This window comes from Salvelinus sp. IW2-2015, linkage group LG11 (genome assembly GCF_002910315.2).
Source record: "Salvelinus sp. IW2-2015 linkage group LG11, ASM291031v2, whole genome shotgun sequence".
Classification (NCBI taxonomy): Eukaryota; Metazoa; Chordata; class Actinopteri; order Salmoniformes; family Salmonidae; genus Salvelinus; species Salvelinus sp. IW2-2015.
In genome coordinates this window covers 33,843,654-33,852,254 of record NC_036851.1, presented here as the reverse complement: position 1 = coordinate 33,852,254, position 8,601 = coordinate 33,843,654, and positions in this window count along the sequence as shown.

The following is an 8,601-nucleotide window of genomic DNA, read 5'->3' as shown; positions in this document are numbered from 1 at the left end:
GTAATTCTGAGTTAAGTTGGGTAATGATGGTGATGCTGAGCACATTTTCTGTTCCCCTCCTAATCATATTGTCACGGCCGTCGTAGGGAGGAGACCAATGCGCAGCGTGGTAAGCGTACATTCTTCTTTATTTAAAGAACGAACACTGAACAAAACGAACAAAATAACAAAACGAACCATGAACGCTAATATGGATAGTGCAGACAGGCAACTAAACGTAGATCAAGAACCCACAAAACCAAAAGGGAAAATGGCAACCTAAATATGATCCCCAATCAGAGACAACGATAAACAGCTGCCTCTGATTGGGAACCAATTCAGGCCACCATAGACATACATATACCTAGACTTACCAAAAACCAATAGACATACAAAAAACCCTAGACAATACAAAACTAGCATACCCACCCTCGTCACACCCTGACCTAACCAAAATAATAAAGAAAACAGAGATAACTAAGGTCAGGGCGTGACACATATCTTATAGTGGACCAGCCAAAGTTAGAAAGACCCATAGAAGTATTTTTGAAGGTCCACCGTGAAGGTCCACAGTTAGTTACGCCACCATCATAAAACTGCGTACAGAAGACCCATGTTAAGAAGCTGTTGTATAGCTCACTGTATGATACAGTGCCTTCGGAAAGTATTTATACCCCTTGACTTATTACATATTTTGTGTTACAGCCTGATTTCAAAATTGACTAAACAGATTTTGTTCTCTCACCCATCTACACACAATACCCCATAATGACAAAGTGAAAACATCTTTGTGGACATTTTTGCAAATGGATTCAAAATGAAATACAGAAATATTTCATTTACATAAGTATTGACACCAATGAGTCAATAATTGTAGAAGCACATTTGGCGGCTTTAAGTCATCTTGGGTATGTCTGTATTAGCTTTGCACATCTGGATTTTAGGATTTTCTGCCATTCTGTTGAAATTATTTWAAAAATGTTTTATTTCACCTTTATTTAACCAGGTAGGCCAGTTGAGAACAAGTTCTCATTTACAACTGTGACCTGACCAAGATAAAGCAAAGCAGTGCAACAAAAACAACAACACAGAGTTACACATAAACAAACGTACAGTCAATAACACAATAGAAAAATCTATGTACAGTGTGTGCAAATGTAGAAGAGTAGGGAGGTAAGGCAATAAATAGGCCATAGAGGCGAAATAATTACAATTTAGCATTAACACTGGAGTGAAAGATGTGCAGATGATGATGTGCAAGTAGAGATACAAGGGTGCAAAAGAGCAAGAGGAAAAATATCAGTATGGGGATGAGGTAGTTGGGTGTGCTATTTACAGATTGGCTGTGTACAGGTACAGTGATCGGTAAGCTGTTCTGACAGCTGATGCTTAAAGTTAGAGAGGGAGATATAAGACTCCAGCTTCAGTGATTTTTGCAATTCGTTCCAGTCATTGGCTATAGAGAACTGGAAGGAAAGGCGGCCAAAGGAAGTGTTGGCTTTGGGGATGACCAGTGAAAAAAATACCTACTGGAGCGTGTGCTATGGGTGGGTGTTGCTATGGTGACCAGTGAGCTGAGATATGACAGGGCTTTACCTAGCAAAGACTTATAGATGACCTGGAGCCAGTGGGTTTGAGACTGATATGTAGTGAGGGCCAGCCAATGAGAGCATACAGGTCGCAGTGGTGGGTGGTATATTGGGCTTTGGTGACAAAACGGATGGCACTGTGATAGACTACATCCAGTTTGCTGAGGAGAGTGTTGGAGGCTATTTTGTATATGACATCGCCGAAGTCAAGGATCGGTAGGATAGTCAGTTTTACGAGGGTATGTTTGGCAGCATTTTTTCAAGCTCTGTTAAGTTTGATGGGGAGCAGTAGTGAACACCAATCTTCAAGTCTTTCCACAGATCTTCAATGGGATTCAAGTCTGGGATTTGGCTTCGCCCCAGTCTAAGGTCGTTTGCACTCTGAAGCAGATTCTGATGAAGGATTTACCTTAATTTGGCTCCATTCATTGTTCCCTCTGTCCTTACCAGTCTCCCAGTCCCTGCAGTTGAAAAGCATCCCCATAGCATGATGCAGCAGCCACCACCATGCTTCATGGTAGGGAGGGTGTTAGACGGGTGATGACCTGTGCTTGGTTTACTCCAGAGAGAGCTTTGCATTCAGGGCAAATAGTAACATTTTTGTCTCATCAGACCACAGAATCTTTTGCCTTTCACATGTCTTTCACATGCCTTTTTGCTAACTCCAGTCATGCTGTCGTGTGCCTTTTTCTCAGGAGTGGCTTCTGTCTGTTCACTTGTCTGGTGAAGTGCTGTAGAGACTGTTTTCTTTCTGGCAGGTTCTCTGATCTCAGCCAAGGAACTCTGTAGTTCTGTCAGAGTGGTCATTGAGTTCTTGGTCACCTCCCTGGTCAAGTACTTCTTGACTGGTTGCTCAGTTGGGTCGGACGGCCAGAGTCTAGGTAGTTCAATATTTTTTTACCTTTCCCAGTGATGGAGACCACTGTGCTTTTGGAAACTTTCAACATTCTAGAAATAGCTTGATACCCTTCCACAGATATATTTGTATTTGTATTTATTATGGATCCTCATTAGCTGCTGCCAAGGGGTCCAGCAAAATGAAGGTAGTTATATACAATAAAAAAACATTACATTACATTTCACAACCCTCAGGCCACTACTCTACTACCACATATCTACAACTCAAAATCCATGTGTACGTGTGTGTATAGTGCGTATGTTATCATGTGTGTATGCGTGTGTCTGTGCCTGTGTGTGTCTCTTCACAGTCCCCACTGTTGCATAATGTGTATTTTTATCAGTTTTTTTCAATCTGATTTTACTGCCTGCAGGAGTTACTTGATGTGAAAAAGAGTTCCATGAAGTCATGGCTCTATAAAGTACCACCGCCTAGTCTGTTCTGAACTGTTCTGGCATGTTTTGTGCAGTATGCATCGGTGTATGAGCTGTACGCTAGTAGTTTAAACAGACATCTCGGGGCTTTCAACATGTCAATACTTCTCACAAATACAAGTAGTGATTAGGTCAGTGTCTCCTTTACTTTGAGCCAGGAGAGATCAACATTCATATTATTAATGCCGTGCTGCCCTGTTCTGAGCCAATTTTCCTAAGTCTCTCTTTGTGGCACCTGACCACATAAGAAGGCAGAGCAGCGCTTTATTCTGGACATATGTTTTGACCATGAAGTGGGGCTGTGACGGTCATGAATTTTTCAGCCGGTGACTGTCAGTCAAATAACTGCCAGTCTCACAGTAATTGACTGTTAATTAACATAAACACCTTTAGCATCTCCAGCTTCCATGCATAGCCTACAAGCCACTGATACAGACTTTAGGAACATCTACATTTTAAAAAGTCTAATAAATCAATTACATCATCAAAATAAATCCATGATTTATTTTAGGCAGGTCTAAAGAAACACATCTAAAGAAACATGATATCAAGAAAATGTAGAGTATTTCAGAAGAACAGAATAGCATATTCTGAGTCATCCTTATGTTAGGCCCTTATCTTGTATGCTATATGGCTGTGGGCTACAGTTCATTTAGCAGGAAAGATTTGCTTATAATTCCTGTGGCATTATTTTATAGTAAGAACAATACAATTGAATGTAGCTGAATAAAACTGAAAGGATATTTTTCCCCAAAAAGATTTGAGGGAGGCTATTCTGTGTTATGCGGTTAACAAATAAACAGGTCCTCCTATATGCTTAATTTAGAGTTATTTATAACTTTAGTTCCGATACAAACATTAGGCTATATGTTTTGATTTCTAATACATTCTAAGGCTGAATGATGCAATGAAGTTGCAAGAAAGGGAAGAGCTATGCTCTGTATCTTGCGCAGGCTGCACACACTTCATCCGTCTCTCACAATTAGGCAAGCACTTGATAATATACTCACACAGTATTCTTAATGTAACCTGGTCTTTACATATAGCCTACTAATATATGTGTGGAATTATTGTTTTATGTAGAATGGCCCACAAAAAAAAGTAACCCATAGACTGTACAGTTACTTTTGTAATATGCCAGGTAGGCTACACCGTTTGTAAAGTGGATTAATGTGCTTAATTTTTAAGAATTGAGCAATAAATATAGCAACACGAAAAAGCTGGGATCCGCTTTTATTATATAGGGACCAGTCAAAACTCTGTTTATAAATTGAAATCAATATGCCAAAGTTATAGAAGTACTGCTGTCTGTTCAGAAAGAAATGAAATAATTCAGAATAGCCTACTACACCATGAGAAGGCCTATAATTTAGAGGATCAATATCTTCTTTTAAAAAATAGCCTAGCTGTGGATTATGTGTAGCCCAATAACAAGGCATAGCAAACAGTCGGGAACGTGCAACAAATCTGTCCTTGAACAGCATGCAGACAAAACAGGCCTTTCGCAATATTTCAAATACAATCATGGGAAAACAGGTTGGAAAGCAAATGGCTCCTGCTGAAAAGAGAAGAGTCTAATCCATATGCTGTAGGAAACCAAAATACTTGATCAACTTCCAAATATTGTTTTACAAAGTAAAACAAGAGAGCTATAGGTTTTTGGCATGAACGCATCGGCCATCACCGGCGAGTGAGCTGTGCATCATTGGGTGAGTCAGTGAAACTGGAAAGCATTTTTAGGGCTATAATTTCCTCCTCGTATTGTAGCTTACAATATGTGCATTTCCACATAAACCTAGGCCTAGGCAATTGATGGATTCAAGACAAGGTCATTTTTATTGATCTCAGATTCTCAGTTTGTCAGTGTCAAAGTAGCCTGTCATTTCAATCATTTGTGCGGTATTAAAAAATATTCTGCCAGACTCTAGTCATGTAAAATTACTTAGAATTGTATGAAATGTGTTTATAAAAGGATAAATCTTTCTGGGATCCTAGGCTACTAAAAATGTTCCCCATGCATGCAACTACTGTAAGGGCCTCAATTCAACAGCTCTATGCCACTAAGCAAATGCAATGATATGCATGCAATTATTTTTTTATGCGTTCCAATACCTCAGATCTCCCCAGGTCACCCCCCTCTCGATCTCACTTTTTGTTCAGGCACCTCCCAATTTACAAATGAAGGACTAGTCTTTACATACACTAAATAATATGTGTTTTGATTTAGAATGGGATATTATCATGCACCTGTCGGAACAGGTGGATGCCAGCCAGGTAGACAACTCCGGTTGTAAAGCGAAACAATGTGCTTAATATATGGAAAGTTGAGAAATAGATATAGTAAGCCTATAGAAAGCTGATGGGATCCTCCTCTTTTAAAAGAGGCCATCAAAACGATGTTTTCTCATGCAATTGCATAGCATAGCCTATAGAAATGTTGCACAACAGGAACACTTATTTTATTCCATGTATCAACCAGCCATAAGGAGCTGGCCGTTGCTGCGCAAAAGGTGATCCTATTCCTCTCAAACTCTGAATGCCAGGGATTTTCGATTGAATTTGCATTGATGTCAGAGTGATTAGAGGGAAAATCGAGTGCTGAGTACCGGCAATTAGCGACTTGCCGTTAGCTAGTTTGGTAGGCCACTAATGATCATCAGAGGCATCAGAGACAGTTTTGGAGAAGCCTAGTTACCATGACTCAGTGGTCACATGGCATTTGACTGCGGTCATGACTCCTGACTGCCAATGTGGCGGTAATAGGGTCGCGTAACAGCCCTAACCATGACAGTTTACAATCCAGGGTTACTCCAAGCAGTTTAGTGCTACATCTGCACCTGCCCCGCCTTCTACTGCTCCTCCTGTGTCTCCCTAACCTGCAGCCACTCCCCCAGTGCTCTCTCCCTCTTTCTCTCTGTGTGTGTGAGATTGTGTGGGCGGAGACAAGTGTGCTGGAGGCAGAGCAGATCCCCACCAGCTGTAACCTGTTCCATAATCAAGACCTCTACAAATACTCAGCCCTGCCACTTCCACGCTGCCAGATTGTAACCTCTGCTCAGTCAGTTTGYGTGTTTAGCCGTTTGTTCCTGCATAGTTCCTGTTTTTGTGTTGTGCCTGTTTTCCCTTGCCTGACGCTGTTTTCCTCTCCGCGACAGTTCTGTCGGCTCTGACTCTGGTCCCTGTCTCCAGTACCACGTCTCGTCAGTCCTGCCACCCTGTCCTGGACCCCCCACTCTAATACTTCCTTGGATTCCTCTTCGGACCTGCCTACCCAGCCCCAACTCCCCTCGCTCCAGCCTCAGCCTCAGCACCTGGCTCCCTGCACCTGGCTCACCCGCCCAAGCTTTCACTGGCCTGCACCCCATCTTCCCCCTGTATTTCAATAAATACCATGGTTACCTTATCCCAGTCTCCTTGTCTGTCTGCTCTTGGGTTCACCTGCTCCACTCCGTATAACAGTTTAGTCTCCTCAATTTCCACATTATTCATTACAATATTTAGTTGAGGTTTAGGGTTTAGTGAATGATTTGTCCCAAATTACAATGCTTTTAGTTAAAACAAATATGTAGGAATAACTTCATCCTTGCCACCCATTCTGAAACTAACTGCAGCTCTTTGTTAAGTGCTGCAGCCATTTCAGTCGCTCTAGCGGCAGACATGTATAGTGTTGAGTCGTCCACATACATAGACACACTGGCTTTACTCAAAGCCAGTGACATGTCATTAGTAAAGTGTGAAAATGTAAGGGGCCTAGACAGCTGCCCTGGGAAAATCCTGATTCTAGCTGGATCATGTTGGAGAGGCTTCCATTAAAGAACACCCTCTGTGTTCTGTTAGACAGGTAACTATTTATCCACAATATAGAAGGGGGTGTAAAGCCAGTGCATAAGCAAGAGGGTCTGACGGTTGACTGTGAATATCAAAATAGAATGTCAATACAAGAGAATGTCAATACACAACACATCAATATGTAATTACATATAGTACAGTATGTAATACAGTGCCTTCAGAAAGTACTCACACCCCTTGACTTTTTCCTCATTTTGTTGTGTTACAGCCTGAATTTAAAATTGACTAAATTGAGATTTTGTATCACTGGCCTACACAAAATACCCCATAATGTCAAGTGGAATTATGTTTTTAGATTTTTTTTAAACAAATTCATTAACAAAGAAAATTTGAAATGTCTTGAGTCAATAAGTATTCAACCCTTTCGTTATTTCAGAACATTTGCTTAAAAAGTCACATAATACATTGAATTGATTCACTGTGTGCAATTCTGGTGTTTAACATGTTTTTTTATGACTACCTCATCTCTGTACACCACACATACTGTAAGGTCCCTCAATCAAGCAGTACATTTCAAACACAGATTCAACCACAAAGACCAGGGATGTTTTCCAATGCCTTCCAAAGAAGGGCGCCTATTGGTAGATSGGTAAAAAAAGCAGACATTGAATATCGCTTTGATTAATTACACTTTGGATGATGTATCAATTCACCCAGCCACTACAAAGATACAGGCGTCCTTCCTAACTCAGTTGTTGGCGAGGAAGGAAATCACTCAGGGATTTTATAATGAGGCCAATGGTGACTTTAAAACAGTTACAGAGTTTACTGGCTGTGATTGGAGAAAACTGAGGATGGATCAACAACATTGTAGTTACTCTGCAATACTAACCTAAATGACGGAGTGAAAAGAAAGAAGCCTGCTCAGAATAACAATATTCCAAAACAGGAACAAAAGGCACTAAAGTAAAACTGCAAAAAATGTGGCAAAGAAATGAACTTTATGTCCTGAATACAAAGTGTTATGTTTTAGGCAAATCCAACACAACACATCACTGAGGACCACTTTTCATATTTTTATGCATGGTGGTGGCTGCATCATGTTATGGGTAGGCCTGTCATCAGCAAGGACGAGGGAGTTTTTTTAAAGATAAAAATAAATGGAATAGAGCTAAGCACAGGCAAAATCCTAGAGGAAAACCTGGTTCAGTCTACTTTCCAAAAGACACTGGAAGGCACATTCAGCTTTCAGCAGGACAATAACCTAAAACACAAGGCCAAATATACACTGGAGTTGCTTACCAAGATGACATAGAATTTTACAGTTTTGATCTAAATTGTCTTGAGAATCTCAAATCAAAATCAACAGGTGTAGAACTTACAGTGAAATGCTTACTTACAAGCCCCTAACAAACAATGCAGTCTAAAAAAATAAGAATAAAAGAATAAGAAATAAAAGTAACAAATAATTAAAGAGCAGAAGTAAAATAACAATAGCGAGACTATATACAGGGGGTACCGGTACAGAGTCAATGTGCGGGGGCACCGGTTAGTTGAGGTAATATGTACATGTAGGTAGAGTTATTAAAGTGACTATGCATAGATGATAACAACAGAGAGTAGCAGCGGTGTAAAAGAGGGGGCAATGCAAATAGTCTGGGTAGTCATTTGATTAGATGTTCAGGACTCTTATGGCTTGGGGGTAGCAGCTGTTTAGAAGCTTCTTGGACCTAGACTTGGCGCTCTGGTACCGCTTGCCGTGCGGTAGCAGGAGAACAGTCTACAGTCTAGGACAAGGGTGGCTGGAGTCTTTGACAATTTTTAAGGCCTTCCTCTGACCTGACACTGCCTAGTATAGAGGTCCTGGATGGCAGGAAGCTTGGCCACTGTGATGTACTGGGCCATTCGCACT